Below are 20,029 nucleotides of genomic sequence, written 5' to 3'. Positions count from 1 at the left end.
CCTTAAGGGCTTTAGCTTGTGGAGCGCCTTAAACACCACTAGGAGACATTTGGATATATGGTATCCATCCAACGTAGTAAATGGTGTGCTGAGTTATAGGAAACCATTTGGCTTGCCACTTACATTAGAGCCACCTGAAGATTGAGTTAAACTGAGTGATTGGTTTGTGGATGCCTACCCCTACCATGATTTACTAGGCCTTCATTGTTTCAGTCCAAGACATCTCTTTTAAGCTACATAAAACTGTTTCTTGTTAAAGTGATATGCATAATATGGTCTTTGACTAAATTGTTTAGATGACATTTCACTTTTTTAGCTCATGGGATCTCTAATGATATGAAAAGAATATCCTGCCTTTAGCCAGAATGAAATAAATATTTCAGCCACAGCTTCAGGGTCAAGCGATACTTATTTCCAACAGATGGTAGGCTGAAAATTAATATGGAAGCTGTGTTTAGTGAGATTTAAATGGAATTGATCGATGCTGGAGGCAAAGCCATGATCCTGAGTTTATGCAGAGATAAGGACGTGTAGTGGAGTAGCATAATTTATCCTGACTGAGGAATTGGGTTTGGAAGTACCTGTCAGAAAAGGAAAAGGAGACCAACGTGATTCCAGTAACTACCGGGGTGTCACATTACTCATTGTGCCAGGCAAGGTCTTTGTTTACTTGTTCTTGTTGTGTATCTGATGTCACCTCCTAAGGATTCAGAAACCTGTCTAATCTGAATTCACGCCCAAGAACTCTAAGTTGACTAGATCCTAGGACTTCGAGTTGTCAGTGAACATTGTCGTGAGTGTCTACAAGGACTGCAGGCAGTGTACAACGATCTCAAGAAGGCATTTGACTCAGTAAATCAGGAGTCACTAAGTGAATTAATGTGACCCCTTCTGATCCCTGAAGGTATTATCAGGCTGATGATTGGCTTGTCTTCGAATACTGAGAATGCCGTCAAGTGTGGACAGTGAATACACAGCTGATTTCTTTTCATCAAGTTCTGGATAGAGACAAGAATGTATCCTTCCCCCACCCCCCTCACTTTTAAACACATTCAAGGATCGGGCATTCAGCTTGGCTGTGGGATGAAGTCAATCTGAAGTGCCAACTCACAATTTTAAGTTAACTGGCCTTGACTTTGCTGTCGATGTAGTCATCCTAGTGAAATTATGAAGATTCCTGAATGCTGTCAGGGCATTTCACAAGTATGGAACCTAGTAAGACCAAAGGTCTCCTGGGACAAGACCAAGGTCCAGACATTCAATAGTTTATTGAATGAAGCTGAAGTCTCTTATATATGTCGTGAAGAAAAAGAAGTCTTGGAACGATTCACTTATCTTGATAGTGTGACCCACCACAATGGTAAGTTGTATGATAAGGTCTTGTGTAATACTGATCATTCTGAGTCTTTGGCATTTGTGTTGCATGTGAAGGACTGAAATCCGCATCTTTAGGGAACGGCTGTTCCTAGATTTCTGTTAGGGCTGTGAGATGTGGACACTTGATTGTGCCCTACAGAGGAAAACTGACTCCTTAGGAACTGTGTGCCTTCCCAGGATCATCGAGTGGGGGAGGGGTATCACTGGTAAAACCGGGTGCCCAAACGAATCATTGCCCCAAACAAGAGTCAAGGTCTATTACATTGTAATATATGAACACCAGCTACGGTAATATAGACACACATCATTGTTGTTCTGATACTGATCCTGTTGGGAGATACTTGGAAGGGGAAGGGGAAGAGGAAGAGAGGTTGGCTGCATGTTTACAAAAGTGTACCCTCGTGCATGGAGAAGAGTGAGTGAGGTTGTGCACTTCCCATTTTTTGTTCCTGGTATATGAGTCATGCAAAATAAATTGTTAAGGATTCAAAACTGGACAGTATTCTTGTCTCCCTATGAATGTTTTTAACAGCTGTTATTCAACAGTTCAATTTGCATTTTAGATATCTTTTTTTTCCTGTAGTTTTTATATATTTTACATAATATTTTCTTTTGCATAAAAAATATAAAGTGAAACTATGAAAGAAGATGGTTGGATACCTATACCTATAGGAGGTATTTGTCTCAATGGCCTTTGTGCAGTCAATAGGGATCAATCCAATTTAAATGGATAAAAATAAGTAACAGATAAAGCACTGCTATGGAGCCTCTTTAAATCTCATCACCCAATGATCCACCAATCAATCAACCAACATGGAGAAACTCATGCAGTAGCCCTTGATATTTCTAAAGCTTTCAACAGAGTGTGGCACCGTTCTCTGCTGTCCAAACTTCCTTGCCCTTGCTATGGACTGGAGTCTTTCGTTCCTCTGCTTTCCTCATATCTCTGAGACAGAATCATAAAAGTAGATGATGTATCTTCCAATTTCCACTCAGTTACCACCGGCGTGCCACAGGGATCAGTTCTGGCGCCAACCCTGTTCCTGGTTGATATTGATGATCTCTTATCTGCCACCCACAATTCCATTCATTATGCAGATGACTCAACACTTCACAGTTCCTTTACACTCAAACACCCATTTACAAAGTCTAATATTTCTCTCAACTCAGTACAGCCATCTCCTTAAATCAAGACTTATCTAAGATTAATGAAAGGGGACAAAACAACCTTGTCTCATTTAATTCTAGTAAAACCACAATTTACTAATAGTCAGATAGATAGGCACAGCATGCGAGGGGGTTTGTAGTGAGAAGGAAATGCAGGGGTGTGCAAGGGACAGCATGGTTGAAAGATGAGGTGAAACGACCTGTGGAAGAAACGAGGATGGCATATAGTGACTGGCTAGCAAGTGTGGGTAGGGGAAAGATGAGAGAGAGAGAGAGAGAGAGAGAGAGAGAGAGAGAGAGAGAGAGAAGAGAATCGTATATGTGAGCAGAAGGGAAGTGAAGAGACTGATGAAGGAGAGTTAAGAAGAGAGTGGGTGAAGAGTTTGGGAGGAATCTGAGGTTGAAATGGAGGGAGAGCAAGAAATTGTCTTGGAGGGAGGTAAAGAATATAAGACAGTGAGAAATGAGAAATGGTAGGGAGTGAAAGATGAGAATAATAGATTGTTGGTGGAGAATAGAGAGAAAATGAGGAGATGGAAGGAGCACTTTGATGATTTGCTGAATGTGGAGAGTGAGAACAGTGACAGTATGTGGCTGGAGAATGGCTGGGAGAAGAAGAGATGAAAGTAGGGAGGAAGAGATCAGTAGGGCAGGAGTAGTTGAAGCAATGAAAATCAAGATGGAAATGACCCCAGGAATTGATGGACTGTGTGGATAAATGCTGAAGTATGAGGATGAGATTCTTGTGGAGTGGATATGGAAGTTGTGTAGATTGGCGTGGGAAGAGGGAAGGGTTCCAAAGGACTGGAAATCAGATATAATTGTGCCTTTATACAAAGGAAAAGGGGAGAAAGAAGTATGTGGTAACCATAGGGGTATTTGCCTTCTTAGTGTGCCTGGAAAAATATAAAGTAGAATACTCATTCATAGGGTCAGGCATATAACTGAGGAGCTAGTTGGAGAAGAACAAGAGGGGTTTAAGAAGGGAAAAGGGTGTGTAGATCAGATATTTGTTCTAAGACGTTTAGTGGAGAAGTATCTAGAGAAGGGAAAGAAAGTGTATGCTGCCTTCATGGATTTATAGAAAGCTTATGATAGAATAAATAGGCAAGGTATGTGGAAGGCATTAAGAATATATGGAGTGGATGGGAAATTGTTGAGTGCTGTGAACAGTATGTACGAGGAAGCTATGGCTACGGTACGAGTGGATGGTGATCTGAGTGAGTTCTTTGATCTAAATGTGGGACTGAATGAGGGATGTGTGATGTCCCAATGGCTGTTTAATATATACATGGATGGGGTTGTAAATGATGTGCAAGGTAGGGCAGTGGATGTCTGTGTGGCTTTAATGAATGAGGGTGAGATGTGGAAGATTCCGGTGTTGCTGTTTGCTGATGGTGCAGTATTGTTGAGTGAAGATGAATAGGAGTTGCAAGGTTTGGTGAATGAATTTGGGACAGTGTGCAGGAAGAGGAATCTGAAAGTTAATGTAAACAATAGTAAAGTTATGGTGTTTGAGAGGAATGAAGTCACAGAATGCACTATAAGGGAGGATGGTGAGTATATAGAGAATGTGAATGCATTCAAGTACTTGGGTAGTGTGATGAGTAAGGATGGAACTTTTGGGGATGAAATGCTTGAAAGGGTACAGCAAAGAAGGAAAGTTGTTGGTTTACTGAAAGCGGTGAAGAAGTCACTCCATGATAGTATTATGATCCCTACCCCGACATACGGAAGCGAGACATGGACCTTGCTAGAGGGGAACAAGTCAAGAGTGAGAGCAGTGGACCTGAGTTACTTGAGAGGAGCATGTGGAGTGATATGGAGGGACAGGTTGACGAATGAAGAAGTGAAGGAACGCCGTAGAGTGGATGTGGATATGGTTGAGAACATTAGGAGAAATAACCAGAGGTGGTTTGGACACGTGGACAGAATGGAGAATGAAAGACTGACTAAGAGGGTGTACAGTATGTAGATGAAATGGAGGGAGGGAGAGGGAGGGAAGACCGAGGATGAGGTGGAGGGATGGAATTGAGAGGTGTATGTGGGAGGGGGGAGTGAGTTGCGGGGGCAGTCAAATGGTGGGTGACAGAGCGACTTGGAGGCGTTTTGTCTGCTATCACCCTTTGCGGGATTAGGGACTCGGGCTATATATATATAAATATATATATATATAAATATATATATATATATTTATATATATGTTGTTACGGAACAGAGAAAACTGTCCCGCAAAGTTCCAGGTTCAAAACAAAAGAGTTAGGTAAAATTACAAGTTAAAGTTTAATGCTCAAACTAACAACAAAACATTCAGGACTCATAAGGATAATGTAATGGCAAAAACCAGGTTAAATATATGGTTAACTGCAATAGCCTCTATTAACACGAAATTAGATGAGTAAATTTATCTAAGTCAGCCCTGTTAAAATGAGATACCAGATAATACTCAGTGAATGCCAGATATATTATTACAGATACAAAATATTATTAATGATGGCTGACAATAAGAACCTTTACATAAATTACAAAAACCTCACTAGGCCTACAAATTAACACATTATATTATGCAGTACAAGAACAAAATGTAATAACACTTATACTCAAATTACACAGCTGCTAGATGGTTGGAGACTTCCTGAGCACTCACAATAACAACAGTACAGGGGAGGACAGAGATGTGAACAAAATGAGGAGCAGAGCTAAGTGGCAATAATGCAGAGACTGAGGTCATTATATAGGGGCCGGCAGAGCTTGATACAACTTGTAAGAAGGACGCGCAAATGAAGCCATAGGGACAAAGAGTTGACAATCCCACTCTGAACAACAGAAAGAACGACTTACTCTACTATAACGGTAGAAGGGTGGACTGAGGTAGAACACGCTCGTGATCAAACATGCAGCATGCTGTACGTTAGAATTACACAAAGGATGATGAAATCATAGGCTATGTAACACCTCCCCACAAAGAAAAAGAAATTTACAAAGGAAATTTCTTATTACTCTAAAATAATCTGTCTAAAGTCTAGATAAGCAATCTGCAATAACATTTTCTTTCCCCTTGACATGTTGTATGTCTAATGAATACTCCTGAAGAAGTAGACTCCATCTTGTCAATCTCTGATTTTTATCTTTAAACTTACTAAGGAATTTCAGTGGGTTATGATCGGTATAAATGACTATGGGGTCAAAACCAGAACACAAATAAAATGAAAAATGCTGTAAACCCAAAATCAAGGCCAAAAGCTCTTTCTCAATAGTTGAGTAGTTCTTTTGAGGTGGAGTGAACTTCTTACTGTAATAAGATACAGGGTGTTCAATACCATGATCATCTTCTTGCAGCAAAACAGCCCCAGCTCCTGTATCACTTGCGTAAACATCCATCTTAAAAGGCTTAGCAAAATTTGGAGTAGCGACCACTGGCTGAATTAATAGGATAGCTTTAAGTTTGTTGAAAGAGGATTCACAGTTATCGGTCCAGACAAATTTAACTCCCTTTTTCAGTAGGTCTGTAAGTGGTGATACAAGAATAGAAAAGTTAAGAACAAATCTCCTGTAATAACCTACCATTCCCAAAAATCTTTGTGGCTCTTTCCTACTTTTAGGTCTGGGAAGATCACTTATAACCTGAACCTTAGCTCCTGGTGGTGCAACATGTCCATCACCAATTACATACCCAAGGTACTGAACTTTAGCTTGACCAAACTCACACTTTGATAAATTAGCTACAAGATTAGCCTGAACTAAACGCTCAAGAAATTTACTGACATGGCATAGGTGATCTTTCCAGTTGTCACTGAAGATTAATATATCATCAATATAAACAACACACCCTGCCAAACCTCTGTTACAACATTCATGAGCTTCTGAAAAGTGGCTGGTGCATTCTTCATACCATATGGCATTACGGAACATGCAAAAGTCTTTCCTAGTGTTACAAAACATGAGATCTCCCTAGCACGTTCAGTCATGGGTACTTGCCAGTTTCCCTTTAACAAATCAAACTTTTTTATGTACCTAGCCTTTCCGATCTTGTCTATGCAATCTTCCACACGAGGGAGAGGGTAAGTGTCTGTTTTGGTTATCTGATTAACACGTCTGTAGTCGATGCAAAGCCGCTGTGACCCACCTGGCTTAGGGACTACAGTGACAGGAGAACTCCACTCGCTCTGACAGGGCTCAATCATCTTGTGGTCCAACAGGTAGCCAAGCTCCTTCTGGATGAGAGGAACTTTCACTGGGTTCACACGGTAAGGAGGCAATTTAATTGGCTTTGCGTCTCCAACATCGACATCATGTATCAACACAGTGGTTCTTCCTGGAGTGGCACGGAACACTTGTGGGTACTCCTGCAGTAATGCCGAAAACTCCTGCCTTTCCTCGGGAGGTAGATGAGAAAGCTTAGTCTGGAGATCATTCATGATATCAGGATTCTTCCCCAAACTATCACTCAGGCTCATGCTGCATGGGAGAGCTTCACTTGCAGACTCGGGTGGAACAGCTATAGTGCTGACTGGATTATTTTCGTCCCGTCTGTGATATAAATTTAGCATGCTGATATGACAAAGTTGCTTGTTCTTTCTACGATCTGGTGTGGCGATGACATAGTTGACATCACTGAGTTTCTTCTCCACGAAATAAGGACCACTAAACTTGGCTTGAAGAGGTTGCCCATGCACCGGTAGCAGAATCAAAACCTGATCTCCTGGCTGAAAGTGGCGTAACCTGGACTTCTTATCATACCAAGTCTTCATCTTCTCCTGAGCAGCTCCTAAATTCTCTCTCGCCAGCTGTAAAGCAGTGGACAGCCGTTCTTTGAACTTCATCACATACTCCAGCAGGTTGACGTCATCTTCCTCCGACAGCCAGCATTCCTTGAGTAGCTTAAGGGGTCCTCTTACTTCATGGCCAAACAGTAGGTCAAAAGGTGAGAAGCCCAGTGATTCATTTGGAGATTCTCTTGCGGCAAATACAACAAATGGAAGACCTTTATCCCAGTCTTTCTGATGTTCCAAACAGTATTTCTTGAGCATCGATTTGAGTGTTTGATGATATCTCTCCAACGCTCCTTGGGTCTGGGGATGGTAAGCTGAAGACGTGATCTGGGTGATGCCCAACTCTTTCAGAGACTGCTTGAAAACATTTGACATGAAATTACTTCCCCGGTCTGACTGTACCTCCTTGGGCAGACCAAACTTTGTGAAGAACCCTAGCATTTCCTTAACCACGTTCTTTGCTGAGATATTTCTAAGTGGAATGGCTTTAGGATAACGAGTAGCCATATCAATCAGGGTCAACACATAAGAAAATCCTGAAGAAGTCTTAGGAAGAGGGCCCACAATATCCACCAACACACGGGTGAAAGGCGCCTCAAAAGGAGGAATGGGAACTAGAGGTGCAACCTTTTCGGTCTGATTACACTTCCCCACAACTTGACAGGTGTGACAAAACTTACAATACCAGGAAACATCCCTGAAGATACCTGGCCAGTAGAAGTGTTTCAAAATGCGTGCCACAGTCTTCCTCACTCAAAGGTGTCCTGCCAAACTGGAATCATGAGCCACTCTAATGATATCCTGCCTACAAACACGAGGGATGACAACTTGATGTACAACCTCCCACTCACAGTCGGCTGATATGTTGGGGGTCTCCACTTCCTCATAAGTACTCCTGACTTTATATAATAACAAGTAGAAGCACCAGCTGACTCTTCCTCACTGCAAGCAGAGTTAGCTAGACCTTTCAACTCAGGGTCAGCAACCTGCAACTCAACCAACTCTTGACGAGACAAATTATCAACACAACGGGGTACTGCCTCATCTGGTGAGTGGTCCAAATTAGCAAGAAAAGTGTCAGCTAGGATAACATCATCATCATCATTATCCTCTAAATCACCAGTAACTTTAGACTTAGCCCTAGTGACAGCACATGCAGGGAACACATCAAGGACATCACAATCCTGGGACACAGCCACTGGCTCACTAGACAACTGAGGAGCTGGACACACTTGACTTCCACCAATATCATTTCCAAGTAAGAAAGTTACACCTGACATTGGGAGTGTCTCAACCAACCCAACCATAACGGAACCATTAGCAAAACCAGACTCTAAATTCACTCTGCACAGAGGGACAGAGAAGTAATTATTCCCTACACCTTGTAAGATTACAGTTTCATCAGAGGAATTAACATTAGAGCCTAGAACACTGGTCAGCATAAGGGATTGGCAAGCACCTGTATCACGATATATTTTAACTGATTTCCTGTCATTACTGTCCAGAGGACTGACAAAACCATCAGACAGGAAATTAGCACATGAACTCTTGAGAGTGTCACCCACGTTACTGCTCAAAAGAGGAGCTTCATCATGAGGATTTAATTTACCCCTCAAAGCAGATTCAGTTAACTCAGTTAAAGAATTCTGGGAACTCTCAAGGGTGGACACTAGACCAATTGAATGAATATTTAAAGACTCCTTTTTGTTCACATCACGCTGTCTCCTGAAACATTTCTCCGTAGTATGACCAAGCTTAATACAATAACTACATTTACTTTTCTGAAATCTAGAGGTGAAGCTGGTATTTACTTCTTGAGAAACATCATCTTTATTCTCTTTCCTGTTACCTGTACTCTGAGTAGAGGCAATTTACTCTCAGCTTTTCCTTTTTCTTTAGAATATCTCTTGTGAGTGAGAACATATTCATCAGCTAAAACTGCAGCATCAGACAAATTATCTATTCTTCTTCTCTCATCAAGATATAGGCTTACATCTTTATAAATACACCTTTTGAACTCCTCCAGCAAAATCATCTGCTTAAATTTACCAAAATTAGAATTCACATTCTTAGAATTTAACCACTGCGCTAACAGATCTTCTTTGATTTTTGTATACTCAACATGGGATTGCTTATCTTGCTTATAAGTAGTCCTAAATTTTACTCCATAAGCTTCAGGAACAAGCTCATAGGCCTTAAGAATCAAACTCTTAACTGCATCATAATTATCAGATTGATCCTGAGGCAAAGATGCATAAGTTACTTGAGCTTTACCGGTGAGAACAGTTTGAAGGAGTACTGGCCAATACTCCTTGGGCCAATTAAAACCTGTAGCTACCCTCTCAAACAACTGAAAATACTTTGTTAAATCAGATTCATTAAAAGGAAGGACAAGTTTAACATTTTTAGCCATATCAAAATCATCAGAGCTAGATGATCCAGTTCCACATTGTTTCATGCGATACTCATGGTCTGCCTGAATCCTAGCAAGTTCAACTTGTGCCTCAGCCTCCTTAGAACTGGCCTGAAATTCAGCCTCCTTAGCACGAGACTCCGCCTCCTTAGCCTGAGCCTCCTGCAGGGCTAGCTGTAACTTAGGTAATTCAATCTGCGTTTGCTCATTTGGAGGAGTTACATTAAACAAGCTTTCATTAATCATGTCAACAATTTGATCTTTAGAATGATGAGAGCGAACAGCAATTCCCAATTGTTGAGCAACAAGCTTAAGTTCATTCTTTGTTCTGTTTTCTACATCCAACACTGTTTGCACATTTGACAAAAAATCTTTGGCTTCATCAAGTGTAGAAATAGTAGACATCATGAATAAATCACAGTCACAAAATATCAAGCAATATCCTTATGATAATATCCTGAATATCCTGATATGAGGTCGCCAAATTTATGTTATGGAACAGAGAAAACCGTCCCGCAAAGTTCCAGGTTCAAAACAAAAGAGTTAGGTAAAATTACAAGTTATAGTTTAATGCTCAAACTAACAACAAAACATTCAGGACTCATAAGGATAATGTAATGGCAAAAACCAGGTTAAATATATGGTTAACTGCAATAGCCTCTATTAACACGAAATTAGCATGAGTAAATTTATCTAAGTCAGCCCTGTTAAAATGAGATACCAGATAATACTCAGTGAATGCCAGATATATTATTACAGATACCAAATATTATTAATGATGGCTGACAATAAGAACCTTTACATAAATTACAAAAACCTCACTAGGCCTACAAATTAACACCTTATATTATACAGTACAAGAACAAAATGTAATAACACTTATACTCAAATTACACAGCTGCTAAATGGTTGGAGACTTCCTGAGCACTCACAATAACAACAGTACAGGGGAGGACAGAGATGTGAACAAAATGAGGAGCAGATCTAAGTGGCAATAACGCAGAGACTGAGCTCATTATATAGGGGCCGGCAGAGCTTGATACAACTTGTAAGAAGGACGCGCAAATGAAGCCATGGGGACAAAGAGTTGACAATCCCGCTCTGAACAACAGAAAGAACGACTTACTCTACTATAACGGTAGAAGGGTGGACTGAGGTAGAACACGCTCGTGATCAAACATGCAGCATGCTGTACGTTAGAATTACACAAAGGATGATGAAATCATAGGCTATGTAACAATATATATATATATATATATATATATATATATATATATATATATATATATATATATATATATATATATATATATATATATATATATATATATATGTATATATATATATACAATATAACCACAGAAGAAATGAAAGAAGCTACAGTGAGTACTTTCGTATATTTCATCTTCAGACAGGGTGATACAGAAACGTAGAGACCAGAGGTCTCTTATGCACACAAGCAGCAGGGAGTGGCACACATAACAAAGGATGACATGAATTTAAACTGATCGATACACAGAACAACAGGTACCAGACTTTTTACCTTAGGGATGCACCTGATAATAGGGGTAAATACTGCAGCTTAACTCGTGCACACCTGCAGCAGGGAGAGGCACACAGAAGAAAGGATGACCTGAATTAAAAATAAGCGATGCACAGAACAAAATGTACCTGACTTTCTTCCTTAGGGTTCCACCTGACAAAAGGGGGTAATCACTGCGGCTTAAGATCTACTGTAGAGGATTAATGCTAGGTGTGTCCCACACAGGTGTGACTGTACTACCAGGAGACGATAAGGAACAATCAATTGTTAGTCTGGGGGGTACTACTTTAATATTAATTCTGTTAACAACTTATCACACTTAAAATGACCATAGCTCATGTTTACATTCTTTTCATATGTGGCAGAAATTAGGCAGGAATATATCACATTCTTTCATCAAAGATTTTAATCTTGCTAGGGTCTTAGAGCCTAACTAGTCAATATGGTGATCACTGGATGCTCTGTGCTAAAATAAACAGCCCAAGAGTAGTTGTTTATTTATTTATTGTAGATCTTTTACATCACAGAAATCTTCTGATCTGTGATTTCCCCCAGAATCTTTGCAAACTCTCTAAAATGACAGCCATGCAGTTTTTTCAACTTCATTTAGCTCTTTATCAAACGTTTCATTTCAAAGCAATTGCCTGGTCTGTGGTCCTACAAAAGTACCCTCACTGACATTTGCATCACTGATTCTGTCGAAATTATTCGCTAAGTATGTGACCCCATATCCAGTTTTATCCATACCTTTGACAAAGTTCTTCATCAACCCTAGCTTAACTCACTGCATCCCAGCAGAATTTTCACCACTGACCTCCATCCCCCAATCCTGGCATATTTTGGATTTTTTTTTTCTCAAACCTCCACTTTTTATGAGAAACAATGACAATTCACAAAACAGTGCTCACCTGAGCTTAGAAGTGGTCTAAACAGGTGACCCTCTGAACACCTGGTACCATGCTCTTTGGAGCGGAGCTGCTGCTGTAACGCTCTCTATGGTAGCGGTAACTATTGCAAACCACTCAGAATAGGTAGATATTTGTTCATTTGGTATGAATTTATATGTAGTGCAAGAATATAATAGTTTTCACACAATACTATAAGCGATATAAGCGTTGCTTTACTCACTGAACACATCAACATACCGCATCTTCCTTGGCAACGTTACCTCATCATCACTTCTGCTCATTTCTTCCTCAGGTGCCACGTAATCTGTGTCTTCCACATCGGCATTGATTGGGGAATAACTCTCACCTTGAATTTCGTACCATGGCACAACAAGTTTTTACTGATTAGGTCACGAGAATGGCATGTGGGGCGGGGGGGTCATGCGGGGTATGGGGTCACGTGGGGTAAGACAGTGTCGTGGGAAGGTCTCCTGTGTATGCCTACAAAAAACCACACGCAAAACATGAAAAATATTCAAATTATGGCCCTCGCAAGTGCAAAACATATCGATACAACAACGAGATTCAGCATGACAATACGTTACATCGTATCAATACGTCAATGGGACACCTCGGTTAATGTGCAAAGGAGGCAGATAAATTTTCTCAGGATCTACAAGAGGAAGATTGATGACATTCTTCCACCCTGGAGTCAGTGATGTTCGCTTTGGCCACACATTCTTTACATTATGATTTTTTTTGTCCTGGCTGTCCCACCGACAGAGGAAACAACAGAACTTCATGTAACCAAGTTGCATTCTGGGTAAAAGTGTCCCCAGCGTAGGTCACTACATATATTTCACTTGAAGTCCTCCTGGTCACCATCAAGAGACTGTGCCGGCAGCAACTGTTGCAATTTCCAGTTATGCTCGTCAGCAGAGAAGTGAAGGTACGGCCATTTTCTTCACCAATATCCATGGTCTTAGCACCAATTTAAATTCAGTTCAGTTTTTCCTACAGTCCACATCCCCTCTGGTCCTATTCCTCACAGAACCACAAATCTCACCCCCTACTGAAATATTCCCATTTTGTTTTCCTGGTTACCATCTCCACAAACTTCCGTAACAAGGGTGGCGCCTGTTGTTATATCAAATCTCAATATGCAGTTGACACTATTTTAAACGTAACTTCATCCACTTTTGATTACCCATTGTATAAACTAAATTCTCTAAGTATTACCAAATATATTTGTGTAGACTATCACACCCTAAATGCTTCTTCAGAATCCAGTGCCTTTGACTCCATATCCACACAGTTGAGTAACCTTAACCTTGCCCTTAGCACCGAAATTAGCATTTTGGGTGATTATAACGTACATAATGTTGAATAGTTATTGCATTCTATCAGGATTAAAGATGCTGGTCTAGACTAAGAGCTGTTTGCAGAATTGTTTAATCTCACGCAGCTGGTACAGCAGCAAACAAGAATACCAGATAATCCTGACCATAATGACCATCTCTTGTATCTATTCCTGACAAGTAATCCAGATCAATACAGGACAGAGGCAGTGCCACCACTCGGATCCCCTGACCACAGTCTCATCAAAGCCTCATTAGTTAGCCCCTCCAAAGCTCCCCGTTCTGAACCTGTCAGTATGACCCGACGGCACTTTGATGGAGCAAATTGGGATAGATTTAGAAATGATCTTGCTGACATTCTATGGCAGTCTTTCTTCTCTAGTGATGCCAATTCTACCCAGTCCCACATTTTTGACTTAATACTAGCTGGTATGGATTTATTCATGCCAAGTCAAGAGTTCACTAAAAGATTGAACACTCCAAAATAGATTGATAGTAACTGTGCCAGAGCAACAGCCTAAAAGTCATTAGCATATAACTCTTACTTAAACTAAAATAAAACATCTGAATTACTCTCTTAATTTAAAACTACTAAAAACCATCCAAAAGTTGTAATAAATCTTGATAAAACAAACTTTCTTCAAAATCAAGCATCAGATCCACTTAACAACCCTAATGACAATAGAATATTCTGGTCAACTCTCAGTTTTTTCAATAATAACTTTAACAAGTCATCATCCATCCCCCCACTAAAATCTTCAGATGACAACATTACAAATGACCTGCATGGGAAACCAGATATCTTAGTCAGTACATTTACCAGAAACTTTGCCATACAGGAAGTTAGCCAGAATGTCCCAGTACAAGAACTTGACTCTCCCGAAAATTTTCCACTTAAAATACAGACAAGACGTATAATCCATCCTAGACAATTTACTTTACCAACAAAGCTCCACGCCCAGATGGAACTCCTACAATTGTTTTGAAAATGGGTTCCCCAGAATATGCCAATGTTCTAGCTGAATTATACAGAGTATGCATGCATACTTCTTCATGCCCTAAATCATGGAAAGAAGCCAATATCCACCCAATTCCAATGAAAGGAAGTTCCTCTGACTCCTCTGATTACAGACCAATAGCTGTCACATCTTCTCTTGGTTAAGTATTTGAAAACGTAATAAGCACATAGTTAAACATCTTGAATCCAACATCTTAATTAATGATAGACAATATGGTTTTTGCCACGAAAGATCCACCATTGACATACTCAATCTCCTGACTCGTACCATTCATCAGTCAATCGACCCATGTGTAGAAATTCATGCAGTAGCCCTTGATATTTCTAAAACTTTCAATAGAGTATGGCACCGTTCCTTGATGTCCAAACTCTGTTTCCTTCATATCTAAGCAACAGAAAAATAAGTGTAAAAGTAGATGATGTATATTCCAATGTCCACTCAATGAATGCTGGCATGCCACAGGGTTCAGTTCTGGCACCAACCCTGTTCCTGGTTCATATTTATGATCTCTTATCTCTCGCCTCTCAATCCCATCCATTCATATGCAGATGACTCAACACTTCATAGTTCATTCACACTCAAACACCTATTTACAAAGTCTAATATCTCTAACTCTCAACTCAGTACTACCGTCTCTATAAATCAAGACTTATCTAAGAATAATGAAAGGGGACAAAACAACCTTGTCTCATTTAATGCTAGTAAAACCAAATATATGCTATTTACTAAAAGACAGATATTGCAAGTCATTTGCGCTCTCAGCTTGAATATTGCTCACCCCTGTGAAATGAATGTGGAGAGGTTGCATTAAAACAATTACACCAAATTCAGAACAAAGCTGTTGGAATTATCAATAACCCTGCTATTATAAATAAACTACCTCCCCTACAAGTAGGAAGGAATGTTGCCTCCATTACATTATTTTACAGATATTTTTAGGGCAAATGCTCAGACGAAGTTGCGTCCATTGTGCCACCCCTCCATGCCTTCCCTCGTGCTACAAAGTCATTTGATAGCGCTCATTACTGGAATGTCTGTCTATCTCTGTCTATTGCCAGACGCCTTAATCCCATATGGGATGGCCACAAACAAATCGCCCCAGCTATTTCACTGCCCTGCCCGCAACTCACACCCCTATCTCTCATATACCTCTCCACTCCATCTCTCCATCTCATCCTTGGCCTCCCCCTCCCTCTCTCCCCCTCCACTTCACTCACATACAATCTCCTCGTCAGTTTCTCACTCTTCATCCTCTCCACATGGCCAAACCACCTCAATGTATTTCTCCTATTGCTTCCTGGAAAGTCACTCAGCCATACTCCAGAACTTCTGCCTATCATAATTCTTTCATTCCCCGAACTGCATCTCTCTGGAAGTCGTTTCCCCAGAGTTGTTTCCCTCCAAACTTCAACCTACAGCTGTTCAAGTCCAACAGATATTTTATGAATGGAGGACATCAGTAATCTGGTGTATGGATTATTTTTTTATTCATTTGTTTTCCTTCCTGTGTTCTGTTATAAAAAAAAAAATACTTTTTTCTTTTTCTCCAAAAGAAGCTTCATGTTGTCATACGATTCCATCATGTTTGCTGCGTGATCCAGAGGAACTGAGGGGAAATTATTTCTGCTGTGGAGTAGAACAGTTCTCTTTTGATGAGTCAGTAAACAAGCGCTACTCACCGGTGTTATATTCGTGGCCAAGTGCCTCCTTAACAAAAAGGACATCATTCCAAAACACCAGACCGTCTTCAAGGGAGAAAAATTGTTTGAAAACATCATGACGTTAACGATAAGAATAAACTTTAGTTCTTTCAGGAGAAGTTTCCAGCATTTTATCCAAGAATCCAATAGTTCGGCTGCTTTCTCATACAAATTTAAATCGCAAAGGTGATTTACTTGAAGAACTGCTTGCTTCAAATGTTGGATCCATATTGTCCTCTACTTAGTCTACTGTATTATCTCATCACCAGATCATCATCACTCAGTGTCATGTTTTTTGTAGGCTCTGGCACGGGTAATTCCTGACTGTGAGGTACTGGCCATGATAAATTAGGATACTGTACAGTATGCATGGATTTTGATGTTGTACCATCAATATTTGTCATGCAGAAGTAGCATTCCAAAGCTTGATCATTGGTTTCTTTCCAAACCATAAGAACAGCAAAAGCAATACGGCGTGAACCTTTTGCACATGCTTTAACAAGCCTGACACATGTGACACAACAAAAATGGGGGGCCCCACTTTTATCCTGATCATCAACTTTATAAAGTAATGCTCATAGCATTTATTAATGAGGGGTGTGAAAGAACGTATTTACGATATGAATGTTAATGCACCACAGCAGTAGCAGAAAGAATTAGGACTATTTGCACAGTTTCTCGGCATTATAATGGTGGATGGGGGTATCAGCGCAACACTTGAATACACAAAAGCACGATCTGTCAACAAAGTGGAACAGAAACTGTTAACATATTCAGTTTTAGCCTGCAACTAACAGAGAACTGCTACACATGAGTGGGCTCGTTTTTTCTGCAGGCCCCCTGTGACTTATTTATCTAGGCTTGTGTTTTCAAAAAGAAGCTATTGCACTTCACGAACACTGAAGATACTTGTGCTTGTTAAACTTTTGTTTGAAATGCTTCTTAGAACACTGGCATATAATAAACTATATGTAATGAGATGCAAGTATGTTGGGAAAATAAAGAAAAACTATGGGTGATAGTGAGATTTTGAAAACATAATTGGACTCAGCGTGAAAAAATACATAGTATATATATATATATATATATATATATATATATATATATATATATATATATATATATATATATATATATAGATAGATAGATAGATAGATAGATAGATAGATATACACAGATAAATAAATAGATAGACAGATAAATATATATATATATATATATAGATAGATAGATAGATAGATAGATAGATAGATATACACAGATAAATAAATAGATAGACAGATAAATATATATATATATATATATATATATATATATATATATATATATATATATATATATATATATATTGTCAGACGCCTCAATCCCGTACGGGGTGACCACAAACAAATCGCCTCCACGTCCCCCTATCCCCCGCCATTTCACTGCCCTGCTCCCAACTTACACCACCCTCTCTCATATACCTCTCCACCCCATCCCTCCATCTCATCCTCGGCCTCCCCCTCCCTCTCCCGCCCTCCAGCTCACTCACATACACTCTCCTCGTCAGTCTCTCACCCTCCATCCTCTCCACATGGCCAAACCACCTCAGTGGGTTCCTCCTAATGCTTCCTATCACATCCACATCCACACCACAACGCTCTTTTATGTCCTCATTTGTCAGCCTGTCTCTCCATATGACTCCACAGGCCCCTCTTGAATAACTCATTTCCAATGCTGTCATTCTTGACTTGTGTCCTTCCAACAACGTCCAAGCTTCACTTCCATACTTTAGAGTTGGTATCACAATACTATCACATAGTAACTTTTTCACTTCCATGCTCACTTCCCTGTTTCTGTCACTGCTTTCAAGGAATCAGCAACCTTTCTTCCTTGTTGTACCCTTTCAAGCACTTCACCCTCCAAACTTCCATCCTTACTCATCACATTACCCAAGTCCTTAAACGTACTCACATTTTCCATTTCCTCACCATCCAACCTCACTGTACATTCACTGACTTCATCTCTCTCAAAGACCATCACTTTACTCTACCCTGCATTCATTATAGATTCCGTTTCTTACACACTCTCCCAAACTCATCCACCAAGCCTTACAGCTCCTCTTCGTCCTCACTCAACAACACAGTATCATCTGCAAACAACAGTACAGGGAGTTTCCAAATACTACCCTCTCTCACCAGGGCCACTCCAACATCCACTGCCCTACCTTGTGCCTCTTTTATTACCCCATCCATGTACAGATTGAACAACCATGGATACATGACATATCCCTGTTTCAACCCAACCTTCACAGAGAAAAATTCACTCAGTTCACCATCCACACACACTGCAGCCTTAGCACCATTGTACATACTCTTCACAGCATTCAACAACTTCCCATCTACTCCATATATTCTTATTACTTTCCACAATCCTCGTCTATCCACCCTGTCATATGCTTACCCCGAATCTATGAAAGCTGCAGACAACTTCTTTCCCTTCTCTAGAAACTTTTCCACCAAAGATCTAAGAATGAATATCTGATCTACACAACCTCTCCCCTTCCTAAAGCCTCCCTGTTCTTCTCCAACTAATTCCTCTGTTCTTTCCCTAACTCTGTCAATATGTATCCAATCATACACTTTTCCTATTACAGTAAGAAGACAAATGCCCCTATGGTTACCACACACTTCTTTTACCCCTTTTCCTTTGAATAAGGGAATATTTATACCTTACTTCCAATCCTCCGAACTCTACCTTCCTCCCAGGCCAATCTGCACATCTTCCACATCCATTCTACTACTCTCTCTCCCCCATGCTTCAACATTTCACCACACACTCCATCAATTCCTGGGGCTTTCCCCAATTTGATATATATATATATATATATATATATATATATATATATATATATATATATATACAGTCGACCCTCTGTCTTTGCGGGGATTAGGGGCCTGAGACCCCCGCGAAGATCGAACATCCGTGTATAATTGGTACCCCCCTAAAAACACCCCTAGCCCTCCATTTCCTTCTTTAATGATAGAAAACCCCTGAGTACATGTCAATAAACACTTTATTTATAGTTAAATTATGAAAAAAAAAAAAAAACAGTTTAATTTCGTAGGTGGATGGCCGCTCACACCGCTTGTCACAGCTACACTCTCACCCTCCACCACCGTTACCAGGATTTTCCCTCCCGTAACTTGTCCAGCAATTCTACGTTCTCCAGCAGGGTCATTACCTTCTTCTGGCTCTTTGGGGTGCCTTCAGGAGATGTCTTGGCTGCTCTCTTGGGGCCCATGGTAGATAAAATGATGGTGTCACGGAGAGATCAGCGAGTACAAGCACACATAAGCGTGGTCACAGTGAAAATGGGTTTTGAGACAATTTGCCGTCAAGTCAATTCGCAGTCACAACAATAACAAGACAATTCACCGTCTGGACTTTTCGCTGTCAGGACGATTCCCCGTCATATATTTACATACTATAATAGTCTTTTACATATACGAGTTTTAAAAGTGGTGGTGGTTTATTGTTTTTATAATAAATGTAGTGACATCTGTTGAGGCTCAGCCATATCTTTCCCCACGGTTTGTGTCCACTATGGCCGATCAGAATAACACGTTGGATATTGTCATTTGAGATGAATATATACTTGTACCTCTTCAGAGTCGTTTTAAAATATACCCAGGATGTTGTAGTACCAATGAAAATTAATGAAGACAGCTACGGGTGATGCTAGAATATAATTCAAAGTCGACTACAGCGAAGTAGAAACACGTTAATTATTGGCTAAAAGTGCAACTTATAA

This window comes from Coenobita brevimanus, chromosome 50 (genome assembly GCF_032717465.1).
Source record: "Coenobita brevimanus isolate Jiangsu-jjx chromosome 50, ASM3271746v2, whole genome shotgun sequence".
Taxonomy (NCBI): domain Eukaryota; kingdom Metazoa; phylum Arthropoda; class Malacostraca; order Decapoda; family Coenobitidae; genus Coenobita; species Coenobita brevimanus.
Note: the sequence above shows the minus strand (reverse complement) of the source record.